The 17210-nt window shown below is 33.7% G+C and overlaps 2 pseudogenes; both read right to left on the bottom strand.

Moving 5' to 3' along the window:
* On the bottom strand, window positions 1-565 carry LOC147000341 (rRNA-processing protein FCF1 homolog pseudogene; annotated as a pseudogene).
* A 5785-nt stretch (window positions 566-6350) lies between these two features.
* On the bottom strand, window positions 6351-6915 carry LOC147000340 (rRNA-processing protein FCF1 homolog pseudogene; annotated as a pseudogene).
* Window positions 6916-17210: the final 10295 nt, after the last annotated feature.

Genomic DNA, 17210 nt, shown 5'->3' with positions numbered 1-17210 from the left:
CTAAGGTGCTCCATAGTCATCTTGCATGTTAGGAATCCACATGATAGGAATTAAAAGGAACTTCAGAATTCTTTGTTTGAGGTCCCAGCCAACTGTGGTCACAATATAACAATATACTTGTGCTGAGCTACTCTCTGTGTCAAGCAATCAACAGCATAGGTTCCCTTGTGTGTGCATGGCTATCTGTCAAATTGTGGATCCCTGGAGATCCTTAGTTCCTCATGATACTTCTGTCCCAATTTCTCTGTTTTGGTCATGACACAATCAGTTACACTTAGAATACAGATAATCTGCCATTGACTGAACCAAGTCCACGTGGTTTAATGGAAAAGTTGGTGAAGTTATTATCAACAAGGATGTAGTAAGATGGATCCAGTTTTCTATTACACTAAAAAAATAAGCAGGAAAGATATTGAGGGTTACTCTTTCCTTTAGGACACTGGGGTCTTCCATTTATTCCTTTTAGGTTTAGTTTATCCTTTTCTTTAAGTCTCTCATGTCTGAGACTAAGCATTCACTTAATGTTTGCCAATTTCCTTGTTTTCTTTTCCTTCCCCATATTCATGACATATACCTGTTTCTTGGGGAATCTAGAGAACTTCATTGTAAAATTTAATTAATATCCCAACTGCTTCTTTAAGGTCTTTCTGACCTTAAAGTGGTTTTTGAATCTCTTTTAGTTTTAAACTTTCCTCTATATTTGCTTTATTATATAAATTTTGCTGTATACTAATGAAGATAAATGCTTATTGGTGTTCCACATAGTAATAATCTGTTGCAAAAAAGAAAAAAATCCTTCTTCCCAATACAAATATCATTTTCTTAATTGTGTTAGTTCATAACATTTTTGAATTTTGGTAAGTTAACATTATTATGTTTCTTAGTAGAGGTTTCTATTCCTGCACAAAACATCATAACCAAGAAACAAGTTGGGGAGGAAAGGGTTTATTCAGCTTACACTTCCGCATTTCTGTTCATCACCAAAGGAAGTCAGAACTGGAACTCAAGCAGGTCAGGAAGCAGGAGCTGTTCCAGAGGCCATAGAGGGATGTTCCTTACTGGCTTGCTTCCCCAGGCTTGCTAACCTTGATTTCTTATAGAACCCAAGACTACCAGCCCAGGGATGGCACCACCCTCAATGGGCCCTCCATCCCTTGATCATTAATTGAGAAAATGGCTTACAGCTGGACCTCCTGGAGGCATTTCCTCAAGGGAGGCTCCTTTCTACAGCTTTTGTCAAGTTGACACACAAAACCAACCTGTATGCTATGTTAAAGGATTTATTTTTTGAGTTTAATATATAGTAATTTCATGTTACATTACTAATTTTAATGCCAAATACTAATAAATGTGCAATTATTTATGTCTTAATAGGTTGGAAGATGCTCTAAATATTTTTCATGTTATGTTCCAATTGTGCAATGGTAAAACATTAATGTTCAACATAGTTCTTTCTGTCTTTTCTAAACTGCTACTAAGTACATCTAAGCATAGCGTTCTTTAGTGTTGTTTATTTAAAGTAATTTTGCAATTGCACCTGACTATCATATTTGAATATTTATTATGTGACTCTGCTTCTAAAAACTATAGTCTTATAATAATGGTAAATCAAGGCAATTAAAGTTCATAAACCAACAATGCATTTTCTTGTAACACATTAATCATTACAAAATGTTGTTATTCTTCTACAGTGCTTTCTATTTTACTAGTATAGAAAACAAAGTTACTTAGAATAAAGCCTTGAAGTTTCTTTGTAATTTAATCTAGAACTCATTTAAAATGAATTGATAACTTTTTACTATGAAGTTCTTGGAATTTATGATGAATTCTATATACCATTTCACAATTCTCTAGCCTCCAAAGCAGAGTAAGCTGTATAGAATTACACAGGAGAAATCTCTATTTTTTCCAAAATTCAGTAAAGTGCTAGCCAGCCAGTTTGCAACTGAGGATCAGTTGTTGTGAATAACAAAACTAAAATTTGGTCTCTTATGAGTATTGAAATATTTTAGCCTGCCTTTTATATTAAATAATGAAACATATTCTGAAGTCTTATTGTATTAAGTTATACAAGCTGTCCTGAAATTTGGTCAAATATTATTTGGAAATAATATATGTTAGCAATTCAACTAACAAACTGGCATAAAATAAATAATTAATTGATGGAAATGCCTACACCTGCTAGAGATGAAATTCAGATTTTGAAAATGAATTTAAAGTAGGTCCAAATAGAAGCAAAAGATGTATTTAAATGATTTTAGGAGGTATTTTAATTTTCTAAAAGTAAATTATTTAAATGCACCTTTGAAACAATAATCAGAAAATTTTAAATATATTTCATGTGAATATAAATTATCTTTCTACAAATCTATTCAAAGTTATGAGAAGAAAAGAAACTTTAAAATAGGATTTGATGCACAATTAACAAAGCAAAATATTTATCTAAAAATGGAAGGAATAGCCTTTAAACAGAATCTTTGCAGTTAATGAAGTTTATGAATCATTTCATTTTAAGCTATTATTATAATCAATATCATCTACATCAAATTTAAATCTTTGGATAAAAGTTAACTCAAAGATAATTTTTAATTGCATAAAATATTATGACTGGAGCAAGAGAACAAGAAAGCACTTTAAAATTAAAACGAGATTCTTTCTTAAACCACATGAACTTGTGAACCATTAGATCTAGTTGGTTTTTTTTATCTTAAATCTTCAAAGGTTTGTGAAAAGATGCCTAGCATGGAATTAATATTGAAATAACATAAAATGTAAATGTTTTATTAGTTTCCATAATCTTTATGCACAAACATAAACTATGATACTATATTTATAAATTTCCTTCATTGTAGTTCCTCAAGTCATGAGATATAGAATATATCCTTGCATCAAAATACTAATATACTTTGTTTAAAGGCATATGGCCATTAAATATTACAGTGCTGATATATGAAGAAATTCATATGCTCCAAAGAAAAATAACATTTTTGGAAAATATTCATTTCTGATAGAAAGGTCCTTATCAGATTACAGGAGAACTAATGTGCTAGAAACAGCTCTTTTAAAAGTAAAGATAGTCTTAATTTATATTTGATAATAGTGATGTCAGTAAATAAATAGCAATAAAAGGTAATAAGGAAGAAAATCAACATAGCAACAAGTTATTTGTACATAGTTTTGATAAGTTGATAAATATGGGAGTTTTAGTGTGTTTGTTTTTGTTTTGTTTTGTTTTGTTTTGTTTGTCTGTTTTTTTTTATCTTGGCCACTAATTTTAATTTTTTTTTTTTTTTTTTTTTTTTTTACAATAGACTTAATTTTATAGGGTCTCACGTAGTCCAGGCTGGCCTGGAATTCTTTTTTTTTTTTTTTTATATATTTTTATTACATATTTTCCTCAATTACATTTCCAATACTATCCCAAAAGTCCCCCATAGCGCCCCCCACTTCCCTACCCACCCATTCCCATTCTTTTGGCCCTGGCATTCCCCTATATTGGGGCATATAAAGTTTGCAAGTCCAATGGGCCTCTCTTTCCAGTGATGGCCGACTAGGCCATCTTTCGATACATATGCAGCTAGAGACAAGAGCTCCAGGGTTCTGGTTAGTACATCATGTTGTTCCAACAATAGGGTTGCAGATCCCTTTAGCTCCTTGGGTACTTTCTCTAGCTTCTCCATTGGGAGCCCTGTGATACATCCAATAGCTGACTGTGAACATCCACTCCTGTGTTTGCTAGAAAGTCTGAAAGAACTGCAGATAAAATAATTTTATTAGTTAATTTTGTTATTTTTACAAATGTACATTGTGCTTTGAAGCCTCTCCCCACTTCCATTTTGTCCCTCCTGCACCAGCTCCCCTCTTCTCTAGAAATATATTTACCTTATTATTTATTTTGGTTTATTTTAGTAAAGACTTTTCTGTTTTCAGTTTTCTGTAAAAGTTTTCTTAGGACCTCCTTTGTGAACTACCTTTGTTTGGACCTGACCATCAAAGACAGATTTTAAGTAGTTAGAATAATGAGATTATTTTAAGTATTCTTTTGTCAAACATCATTCTATATCAACTTTCCTAACAATTTCCTACTATTTCCAATAGAGGATCTACTGCACGTAGTAAATGTTTCTGTAAATAAGTGCCAAATTTAACTTTAGACAGTGTGGCTAAAGTTTCTGAAAGTTATATAAGTGTTATGTCTAATTGACAGGTTTGATTTCTTCTAAGTGAATGAATAATGGAAATCCCAAGGCTGAGCTTTGCTTCTATGTTTCTCAATAAATACTTTTGTTAATATCTTTACTCCTACTGAGTTCCTATGTGAAATAACTTTGCACTGCCTAGGTGTCTAGAGCAGATTCCATGTGTTTCACTCCGTGCATTGTAATTATTACCTGGGATTTTTACAGGAACGTAGTAGAAGGCTTCTCATAGTGTGCAGCTGGCTCTCTCCTGAGCCAAAGTAGTCAGCTGTAGGCACAAGCTTTTTACTGTGCCTTGGTTTTCTTTTCTCTTTCTTTCTTTCTTTATTTTTCTTTCTTTCTTTCTTTCTTTCTTTCTTTCTTTCTTTCTTTCTTTCTTTCTTTCTTTCTTTCTTTCTTTTTCCTTTTCCTTTCCTTTCCCTTTCCTTTCCCTTACCCCTTCCTTTCCCTTTTCCCTTTCCCTTTCCCTTTCTTTTCTTCTTTCTTTCTTTCTTTCTTGGTCGATACACTCTGCATTGGAATCGCTTTATTTTTGTATGAAAATACAGTGTGTCATTACTCTCCTGTATTTTCACATACACATTTCCCAAAACATAATATAATTCCTCATGGCTGAATGAAAAGTTCTTTAGCATACACCCTTTACAGAACACAGAACAATGTGCATACCTGTATACTACTCTCTGTGCTAATAATCAGAAGAGTGTTTCATTTAGTGTTCATATGTACTGTTAGCTTAAATATTTTAGGTGCTAAATGTATGGGTTTATTATTATTATTATTATTTTAATATGATTTTACATACCAGTTGTTAACCCCCTTCCCAGTCTGTCCTCTGACTGTTTTAAATGATTATGCAGTATTCTAGAAAAAGTATACAATGCTTGCTGTCAAGCATTCATTTGGTTTTCAAAATACATGCAAATAGCATAAAATAGTTCATTTATACAGGTTATATATTTGGGACATGATATGTGAGTTTCAGAAAACATATCAGTATGTGACATGGTCTAATTAATATCAAATATTTTAATTTTTTCTAGCTACATGGTAATATATTACTGCTTATTCTTCTTTCTTTTTTTTTTATAATTTACCAGTTATATATATTTTTTCACTATTTTTTTATTACATATTTTCCTCAATTACATTTCCAATGCTATCCCAAAAGTCCCCCATACCGCCCCCCACTTCCCTACCCTCCCATTCCCATTCTTTTGGCCCTGGCATTCCCCTATATTGGGGCATGTAAAGTTTGCAAGTCCAATGGGCCTCTCTTTCCAGTGATGGCCGACTAGGCCATCTTTCGATACATATGCAGCTAGAGACAAGAGCTCCGGGGTACTGGTTAGTTCATCATGTTGTTCCAACTATAGGGTTGCAGATCCCTTTACTGCTTATTCTTCTTTCTTTTATGAGTTCCCCTAAGAAAATATATTGAGAAGTTTAAAAACATTTATTAGTGTAAAATCCTGACATACTTCTTTAAAATCAAACAAACAAACAAAGGTTTAATGTTACACTTAAAAATAAAAACATATACACACACACATCTCTGTCTCTCTGTCTCTGTCTGTCTCTGTCTCTCTCTCTACGTGTGTGTGTGTGTGTGTGTGTATATATATATATTGTATATATATATATATATATATATATATATATATATATGGTTTAAAATAAATAAAAATGAGTAGTATATTTAGACATTTCCACGTTGGTTTATGAAAGTCTTTTAATGATGGGTTGAAGGTCTTGGCATTTTATTCTGATGATTATTTTCTCTCTCTCTCTCTCTCTCTCTCTCTCTCTCTCTTCTCTTATATATAAAAATATCGGGCAAATTTGAGGATTTAAGCCATAGTCAGGACAGAAATGCATACATAATGTAGCTATGGATAATTCTGCATAGTTGAAGGGTGTTCTGTGCATTGTAGTAAGATCTCTACAGGTCTAAGAAATGTATATACTGCAATTCCTATTAACTCCTGAGAACTCTAATTATATCATTTTAATTAGATGCAAGTACATTTAAAATCAGGACAAAATATTTAAAAAGAAAGCATCAATCAAAATGGGTGTTTAATTAACTGATAACAGAGAAAGCCTGATAACAAAGAAAGGCAGGTGAATTTTGTTCGGTAAGAATTAGAACTAAGGTGCTCCATAGTCATCTTGCATGTTAGGAATCCACATGATAGGAATTAAAAGGAACTTCAGAATTCTTTGTTTGAGGTCCCAGCCAACTGTGGTCACAATATAACAATATACTTGTGCTGAGCTACTCTCTGTGTCAAGCAATCAACAGCATAGGTTCCCTTGTGTGTGCATGGCTATCTGTCAAATTGTGGATCCCTGGAGATCCTTAGTTCCTCATGATACTTCTGTCCCAATTTCTCTGTTTTGGTCATGACACAATCAGTTACACTTAGAATACAGATAATCTGCCATTGACTGAACCAAGTCCACGTGGTTTAATGGAAAAGTTGGTGAAGTTATTATCAACAAGGATGTAGTAAGATGGATCCAGTTTTCTATTACACTAAAAAAATAAGCAGGAAAGATATTGAGGGTTACTCTTTCCTTTAGGACACTGGGGTCTTCCATTTATTCCTTTTAGGTTTAGTTTATCCTTTTCTTTAAGTCTCTCATGTCTGAGACTAAGCATTCACTTAATGTTTGCCAATTTCCTTGTTTTCTTTTCCTTCCCCATATTCATGACATATACCTGTTTCTTGGGGAATCTAGAGAACTTCATTGTAAAATTTAATTAATATCCCAACTGCTTCTTTAAGGTCTTTCTGACCTTAAAGTGGTTTTTGAATCTCTTTTAGTTTTAAACTTTCCTCTATATTTGCTTTATTATATAAATTTTGCTGTATACTAATGAAGATAAATGCTTATTGGTGTTCCACATAGTAATAATCTGTTGCAAAAAAGAAAAAAATCCTTCTTCCCAATACAAATATCATTTTCTTAATTGTGTTAGTTCATAACATTTTTGAATTTTGGTAAGTTAACATTATTATGTTTCTTAGTAGAGGTTTCTATTCCTGCACAAAACATCATAACCAAGAAACAAGTTGGGGAGGAAAGGGTTTATTCAGCTTACACTTCCGCATTTCTGTTCATCACCAAAGGAAGTCAGAACTGGAACTCAAGCAGGTCAGGAAGCAGGAGCTGTTCCAGAGGCCATAGAGGGATGTTCCTTACTGGCTTGCTTCCCCAGGCTTGCTAACCTTGATTTCTTATAGAACCCAAGACTACCAGCCCAGGGATGGCACCACCCTCAATGGGCCCTCCATCCCTTGATCATTAATTGAGAAAATGGCTTACAGCTGGACCTCCTGGAGGCATTTCCTCAAGGGAGGCTCCTTTCTACAGCTTTTGTCAAGTTGACACACAAAACCAACCTGTATGCTATGTTAAAGGATTTATTTTTTGAGTTTAATATATAGTAATTTCATGTTACATTACTAATTTTAATGCCAAATACTAATAAATGTGCAATTATTTATGTCTTAATAGGTTGGAAGATGCTCTAAATATTTTTCATGTTATGTTCCAATTGTGCAATGGTAAAACATTAATGTTCAACATAGTTCTTTCTGTCTTTTCTAAACTGCTACTAAGTACATCTAAGCATAGCGTTCTTTAGTGTTGTTTATTTAAAGTAATTTTGCAATTGCACCTGACTATCATATTTGAATATTTATTATGTGACTCTGCTTCTAAAAACTATAGTCTTATAATAATGGTAAATCAAGGCAATTAAAGTTCATAAACCAACAATGCATTTTCTTGTAACACATTAATCATTACAAAATGTTGTTATTCTTCTACAGTGCTTTCTATTTTACTAGTATAGAAAACAAAGTTACTTAGAATAAAGCCTTGAAGTTTCTTTGTAATTTAATCTAGAACTCATTTAAAATGAATTGATAACTTTTTACTATGAAGTTCTTGGAATTTATGATGAATTCTATATACCATTTCACAATTCTCTAGCCTCCAAAGCAGAGTAAGCTGTATAGAATTACACAGGAGAAATCTCTATTTTTTCCAAAATTCAGTAAAGTGCTAGCCAGCCAGTTTGCAACTGAGGATCAGTTGTTGTGAATAACAAAACTAAAATTTGGTCTCTTATGAGTATTGAAATATTTTAGCCTGCCTTTTATATTAAATAATGAAACATATTCTGAAGTCTTATTGTATTAAGTTATACAAGCTGTCCTGAAATTTGGTCAAATATTATTTGGAAATAATATATGTTAGCAATTCAACTAACAAACTGGCATAAAATAAATAATTAATTGATGGAAATGCCTACACCTGCTAGAGATGAAATTCAGATTTTGAAAATGAATTTAAAGTAGGTCCAAATAGAAGCAAAAGATGTATTTAAATGATTTTAGGAGGTATTTTAATTTTCTAAAAGTAAATTATTTAAATGCACCTTTGAAACAATAATCAGAAAATTTTAAATATATTTCATGTGAATATAAATTATCTTTCTACAAATCTATTCAAAGTTATGAGAAGAAAAGAAACTTTAAAATAGGATTTGATGCACAATTAACAAAGCAAAATATTTATCTAAAAATGGAAGGAATAGCCTTTAAACAGAATCTTTGCAGTTAATGAAGTTTATGAATCATTTCATTTTAAGCTATTATTATAATCAATATCATCTACATCAAATTTAAATCTTTGGATAAAAGTTAACTCAAAGATAATTTTTAATTGCATAAAATATTATGACTGGAGCAAGAGAACAAGAAAGCACTTTAAAATTAAAACGAGATTCTTTCTTAAACCACATGAACTTGTGAACCATTAGATCTAGTTGGTTTTTTTTATCTTAAATCTTCAAAGGTTTGTGAAAAGATGCCTAGCATGGAATTAATATTGAAATAACATAAAATGTAAATGTTTTATTAGTTTCCATAATCTTTATGCACAAACATAAACTATGATACTATATTTATAAATTTCCTTCATTGTAGTTCCTCAAGTCATGAGATATAGAATATATCCTTGCATCAAAATACTAATATACTTTGTTTAAAGGCATATGGCCATTAAATATTACAGTGCTGATATATGAAGAAATTCATATGCTCCAAAGAAAAATAACATTTTTGGAAAATATTCATTTCTGATAGAAAGGTCCTTATCAGATTACAGGAGAACTAATGTGCTAGAAACAGCTCTTTTAAAAGTAAAGATAGTCTTAATTTATATTTGATAATAGTGATGTCAGTAAATAAATAGCAATAAAAGGTAATAAGGAAGAAAATCAACATAGCAACAAGTTATTTGTACATAGTTTTGATAAGTTGATAAATATGGGAGTTTTAGTGTGTTTGTTTTTGTTTTGTTTTGTTTTGTTTTGTTTGTCTGTTTTTTTTTATCTTGGCCACTAATTTTAATTTTTTTTTTTTTTTTTTTTTTTTTACAATAGACTTAATTTTATAGGGTCTCACGTAGTCCAGGCTGGCCTGGAATTCTTTTTTTTTTTTTTTTATATATTTTTATTACATATTTTCCTCAATTACATTTCCAATACTATCCCAAAAGTCCCCCATAGCGCCCCCCACTTCCCTACCCACCCATTCCCATTCTTTTGGCCCTGGCATTCCCCTATATTGGGGCATATAAAGTTTGCAAGTCCAATGGGCCTCTCTTTCCAGTGATGGCCGACTAGGCCATCTTTCAATACATATGCAGCTAGAGACAAGAGCTCCAGGGTTCTGGTTAGTACATCATGTTGTTCCAACAATAGGGTTGCAGATCCCTTTAGCTCCTTGGGTACTTTCTCTAGCTTCTCCATTGGGAGCCCTGTGATACATCCAATAGCTGACTGTGAACATCCACTCCTGTGTTTGCTAGGCCCCGGCATCGTCTCACAAGAGATAGCTATATCTGGGTCCTTTCAGCAAAATCTTGCTAGTGTATGCAATGGTGTCAGCGTTTAGAAGCTGATTATGGGACAGATCCCTGGATACAGCAGTCTCTAAATGGTCCATCCTTTCATCACAGCTACGAACTTTGTCTCTGTAACTCCTTCCCTGGGTGTTTTGTTCCCAATTCTAAGAATCTACATATTATCAACTTGTCAGGTGTAAAAGCAAAGTTCTGCTACAGCCTATGAAGAACTCTAAATATAAAATCTTCATGTTATTCTGCCAATGGGTTCCACTGACTAATTCATCACCAAGAATAATAAGAAAGAAATGCTATCCTGTAATCCTGAGTCATGATTCAGGTGGTAATTCACTACTCATAAAGTCCCCCCCCCACCCTTTAAATGTACAAAACAATCAGCTTTCACTTCATTCATGCAGTCAGGAAGGAAAAGAGGCAGCACACTAGGGACATAGGAACACCCGCAGAAGATTGGAATCTCTCTGGTGATAAATAGTCTGTGTTCTCCAGATTCAGGACAGGTCCGTAGAAAGGATGGAGAGTCAGATGTCAATTCTCCAATACAGGGGCTGGAAAGTGAAAGAAAATAGCTTGAACAACAGACAACAAGCTTTGTAGATGTCATCTTGAGTATCTTCTCCTGTGTTGGTGGTTTCCTTATTAATATATGTTCACACAATTTCATTGGAATTTATTAGTGTGTGGCTGTACACACCTGCATGCTTGTGCTAACATGCAGGGATGTCTAGAGAACAGATATTGACAAGTGTCTATTTTGATTGGTCCCTACTTTATTTTGGAGATAATTTCTCTTACAACATGCTGCTAACTAATTGGTGAAACTGGCTGGTCAGCAAGTCCCCTAGATGCAAATACCACCACTACTGGCTTTTTAAAATGAGACACCCAGGTTCTGATGTGAAGTCCTTAGGAATACATAACAGGTCATTCACGGATTGAGACATTTCTTTGGATTTTGTATCAATGTACTGAAGTTTGTTTTTGACAAAAATGAAATTTATCTCATTGGGTTTGGGTATTGTGTTCATTTGCTAGAGATGTGACAACTTATAAAAACTGAGGGGCAGAAACTAGTGATATAGTGTCTATTTGTTTTATAATTTTGAAGTGCACCTTCTGGGTATATGCCCAGGAGAGGTATTGCTGGATCCTACTTTAGTACTATGTCCAATTTTCTGAGGAACAGCCAAAATGATTTCCAGAGTGGTTGTACCAGTTTGCGATCCCACCAGCAATAGAGGAGTGTTCCTCTTTCTCCACATCCTTACCAGCATCTGCTGTCACATGAGTTTCTGATCTTAGCCATTCTGACTGGTGTGAGATGGAATCTCAGGGTTGTTTTGATTTGCATTTCCCTTAAGACTAAGGATGTTGAACATTTTTTAGGTGCTTCTCAGCCATTTGGTATTCCTCAGTTGAGAATTCTTTGTTTAGATCTGTACCCCATATTTAATAGGGTTATTTATTTCTCTGGAGTCTAACTTCTTGAGTTCTTTGTATATGGAAACATGCTTCACTATGTTCACAGCAGCCTTACTAATAATATCCAGAAGCTGGAAAAAAACCCAGATGTCCCTCAAAAGAGGAATAAATACAGAAAACATGATACACTTACACAGTGGAGTACTACGCAGCTATTAAAAACAATGACTTTACGAAATTCTTATGCAAATTGATGGATATGGAGGATATCTTCCTGAGTGAAGTAACTCAGTCACAAAAGAACACACATGATATGCACTCACTGATAAGTGCTTATTAGCCCAGAAGCTAGGAATACACAAAATACAATTCACAAACCACATGAAATTCAAGAAGTAGGAAAACCAAAGTATGGACACTTTGATCCTTTTTAGAAGGGGAAACAAAGGACCCATGGAAGGAGTTACAAAGTGTGGAGCAGAGTCTGAAGAATGACCATCCATAGACAGCCCCACCTGGGGGGTCTATCCCATATACAACCACCAAACCCAGGCACTATTGTGGATGCCAAAAAGAACTTTGAAAAGAAGATATAGACGTCAGGAGGGTTGTTCCAGTTGAGAACTGTAGACTCCTCCATGCCCATGAATGATCTTCCAATTTTCTCTAATTCGTGGCATGCATACTCTTAGAGGAAGCATCCTATTCTGTGTGTTAATGTGCACAGGTATTTTGTTTGTTTGATTGATTTGTTTTGTTTTTCCTTGTGAGCATCATCAAATCAATATCTTCCTATTTTCACAGGAGCGTGGGATGGCATAAAACCCATTCAGCAGATTCAAATTATCAGGGTCATTCAATGAACTTACTTCTATACTCACAGGTAGACAGGACTAGAAATTCCACATATTTCAGAAGGAACAATTTACAGCAGATGTTAAATTACTAAAGATTCTGATTAAAATTTCACTTAAGGAACTGACAGTTACCCTCTCATAGTTTCTCTGTGCCTTACACATTAAAGAAAAGGGAGAGACATTAGGATTTTTTGTTTCCAGAAAGTCTGGGGACAAGGATCCATTTACTTAGTTCAGAAGGGTGAGTGAAACACATATCTAAATACATATCTAAATCAAAATAATGAAGAACATCTGTTTATCTGGTAACAGTGGAACTGGAAAATCAATGTGTATGCACATATAGTTCGTTGCCCAAGAATTAAAAGCAAACTATAAGATCCATTGCATTTAGAAAAATGGGCATTTTTCTCTCATTTCTGAAAGCAATGAACACTAGTCCTGACTTTTGGAAAGTCGATGTTGTAAGTCTTAAGAACTTACGAGTTACTTATGAGACTGAGCTTCTGATTGACTTATACCAAAATAGCAGCTCAACTCAAATAGGAGAAAACTCTAAATATAATTTAAACAAATTTAAATTGGCCAGAAAAAAATGAAATGGCCAAAATAAAGAGGAAAGGGTAGCAAAGATAATGGTAAGATTGAAATATAAGGAACAAAAACAAACAAAAAAGGGATCAAAATGGCAGATAGTTCACTGAAATATATTAATATAAACAACCAAACCTACACATCAATTTGAGAATGAACAGGCTTTATGTAGTATTATCTCCTATAACTTCAGCCTATAACTTTATATTATAAAACTACATATAATATATTATACATATAATATATTTCCATGACTATTTTGTTAACTGTAAAGTGCATTTATTATTAGGTTTATTTTGATGGAAATATATTTATTATAATGATTATCCAATCAAGCTATAAAAAGCCAGCTAAGTAGGTTGTCCAACTACAAAAGCTAATCTCTGCCCCTCATGCAGTTTTCTTTTCCTCCTATATATCAAACATAACAAACAAACAAACATAAAAAGGGCTGGATCTACCTCAAGGAACACACATTCTTTACAGTCATGAGAGGATACCTGGATAAAGTAAAATTTTATAATGTTCCATTAAGGTGTACTAAGTTAATGCTTGCCAATAATTATAACAACCATATTATGCTATAGAATACTGAGAAGCACATACAAACTTGAAGTATGTACAATATCCATAATTTGCATTTTCTAATGGATCCTTCAAAGAGAACTTACATATAAATGACAGGGTGTTTTGAGATAATTCTTGTAGTCAGGGAAAGGAGAGTTTAGACCATGGAACCCTATAGTTAATAGTCAACAGGCTGCTCTTGCATTCTGTGGCATGGTACATGATAGCTTATATGACACCCCAAATCTTAAATATATTGATGAATGTTTCAACTAAATCCATGTTTAAAAATTCCTGCCAGGCAGTTGTGGTGCACGCCTTTAATCCCAGCACTTGGGAGGCAGAGGCAGGCAGATTTCTGAGTTTGAGGCCTGGTCAACAGAGTGAGTTCCAGGACAGCCAGGGCTACACAGAGAAACCCTGTCTCAAAAAAAAAAAAAAAAAAAAAAATTCCTCAGCATGTCCTATAAAGCCTCTTTGATAAAATTCCAGTATCTTGTATTTCAATTGACCTAAATCTTACTTTGAAACTTAAATGATACTGTAATTCTTCCTCAAAAATTTTACCTACAGGCCCTGCCTCATCACATGATTCCCCAGAAGCTAGGATAAGATGAGAATACCTAATTTTATGTATGTTTTCTCTTTCCCATTGTTCAGCATTTCTTGACAAACACAGGACATGCCATCCATTTTTCATTCCACAGTTGTGTTGGCCATCAAAGAGGCCATCAAAGAAAGAGGCTATCAAAGAGGCCAGGTGTCTAAAGAAGAATAATTTAACAACTTGAATTACTGCATTTCACATATTAAAAGAAATCGTGTCATATAGTGGCCAAGAAATTTGAAGCAAGAGAAAAATTTTTACAAAGTGAAACACCCTGCCTTATAATTATTTAAGCTAATTTTTCTACTTATGTTTAAAAATATCTAGTTTTCTTGGAATACAGACCATGTAATTATATTTTTTTTTCTGAATCAAAGACTTTCTGTTGGCTATGCTGTCTTCAGATTGCACCAGTACACCATCATTATCAGTCAAACAAAGTATAAATAATAAGTCCTGGTAAAAGAACCCTGGCTGCATTGCCAGAATCCTCCCGCTTGAGTATAAAATACATGTTTGAATTTTGAGATGTCACAACGTGAGGTATCTGATATATAATTTTAAAGTATGTGAGACTGGAAAGTCCAAAATTCAGAAGAAAATCTGTATTCAACTTTTCCTTTTGTAATACTAAAGATTAAAAAACTGTGAGCTTTATCTTAGCACAAAAATATGTGTATAAAGGAAAAAGTAGATTTTACAGATTGTTATGTCTACAGTTATTGTAATCACTAATTCAGTTAGATCACTGATATCTCAAATTTAAAATTTTAGCATAGTTTGAAGGCGTCTAAATTTGTATACAGAAAGAACAAGAACATTAAAAAAGTACGTTATAATTGACTATGAAGGCAATTAGAAGCTTTATGACAGAAGTCAGCGACAACAGAGCCACCATGATTACAAATTAAACATCACCCCTAACAAGGTCATCTCTTGACTGTGATATCCGGCAAAATAATTTTATAAAGATCATATATACAACACACAATGACACAGAGAAGACATTAACTTTCCCAAAGGGAGAAATGGAACATAGTGAGGAAGGCAGAGCAGGATGAAATCCCAGCAGGATGAATTCCAAATCCTGTAGCAACACGTTCCATATTCACTTAGACAGCTGTGCCCCTCCAGCTGCCTGTAACACATATGGCTCCCATGGTCTAGCTCCATTTCCTGACTCCAGTTTTCCCTGAAAGATATCTCATAGTTCTGGTATTTCCAGAAGATTGGAGCCACCAGTGAAACATAAGCTTCACTTCCATAGCTTTATACAATGGTCTTTACAGCCTCCTAGCCTCTCAGGGCCATCTCATAAAAGCTCCAGCACCACCACAGTTTGTCTGGCTCTCAACAGCACTCTGAAATTAAAGAGGTAAAACCCACAACCACTCATTCTTAAATTATATATCATGTCTATAATCCAGTACCATGTAGACATTGCTACATTTGAATGTCAGCTTGGCAAGGATTCTCATTTCCTTTCAACACCATTAGCAGCAGTTTGATGACAACTTTGGGAACTCTTTGAGCTTTTCTTCTGATGTTAGAGTCTGATTGGTGTAGTTATGAGGCCAACCTTCTTATTGACCCAGTACAGAGAGGGAGATATTACCTCAACTATCTTAATCTTCAAGATTATATTTTCGTTTCAGAACAAGACTTGATTGCAACATTCCCTAGTGTTATTTTCTCTCCATACTATATATTTATTGTTTCTATTTCATTTGCTCATTTTCATTATAAACCTTCATAAGGGAAATCAAGAATAACTATTCCTCAGTTTCATCATTATATAGCTGTAGTGGTTTGATTAAAAATGCCCATCTCCATAGACTCAGAGATTTGAATGCTTAGTCACTAGGGAGTGGCATTAATAGGGGGTGTGGCCATGTGTAGGGAAGGGATAGTGTTTTTTGAGCCAGTGTGTCACTAGGGATGGGTTTGAATTTTTAGATTCTCAATCCAGGCCCATTCATATCTCTCTCTGTCTCTGTCTCTGTCTCTGTCTCTGTCTCTGTCTCTCTCTCTCTGTCTCTCTCTGTTTCTCTGTCTCTCTCTGTCTCTGTCTCTCTCTTTCTCCTTGTTTTCTGAAGCTACAGATGCAGAATTCTCATGGGTAGTTCTTCAACTTCTAATAGTCTTATAGTAGATTTATAACTTGACTTTTGAGGAAGAAAAACACATATAAATTATGATATAGATGCATACACTGTTGAAATTTCTTAATGGCTTCATTGGAATAACCTAATTTTGAGACTATCAGTTAATTCTCTTCCTTCTTTGTGACTTAATTCTATTCCTTATTTGCCACAATATTTTGCTGTATTTTGAAATCTTTATTTAAATTCTCATATGACCTTTTCTGAAGGGCACATGAGAAGGTTTCTGGATTCTTGGATATATTTTTATACTTTCATTGGATTTATTATTTGCTTGATGTGATAATCTCCTGGTTTAAACATACATTTTTATTATTTATGTTCTCTGTACTGTTACTGGTAAGTTCATACCAATATCAATGTTTTTCTTTATGGTAGGAGTCCTATTTGCATATGTAGAAACTATATTTTCTGATATGCAGAAATCTTGTAAAGAGGGTTTTGCTTTTTTTTTTTTTCAATTACACCAAATAGGATTTTGAATTCTGTGGATCCCAGCTCTGTATGAGCTCTGAGAGATTTATTTTTAATTGATTTTCTTTCCTTTTATTTTTTCATTCACAGTGATTGTTTTTTTTTTTTTTTTTTCAAGACAGGGTTTCTCTGTGTAGCCCTGGCTGTCCTGGAACTCACTTTGTAGACCAGGCTGGCCTAGAACTCAGAAATTCACCTGTCTCTGCCTCCCGAGTGCTGGGATTAAAGGCGTGCGCCACCACGCCCGGCTCACAGTGATTGTTATTTAAAATATCAAGCATCATAAATTGATCATTACTATTAATAATTTCTCTGTTCTTGATTTTTAATATTGCCTACTGGAAGATTTTCTTAATTTTATATTTCAGGTTTTCTTTTATCA

The sequence above is a fragment of the Mus caroli genome, unplaced genomic scaffold (genome assembly GCF_978045245.1).
Source record: "Mus caroli unplaced genomic scaffold, Mus_caroli_1 scaffold_19, whole genome shotgun sequence".
Taxonomy (NCBI): Eukaryota; Metazoa; Chordata; class Mammalia; order Rodentia; family Muridae; genus Mus; species Mus caroli.
Note: the sequence above shows the minus strand (reverse complement) of the source record. Positions and strands in the feature narration are given on the sequence as shown.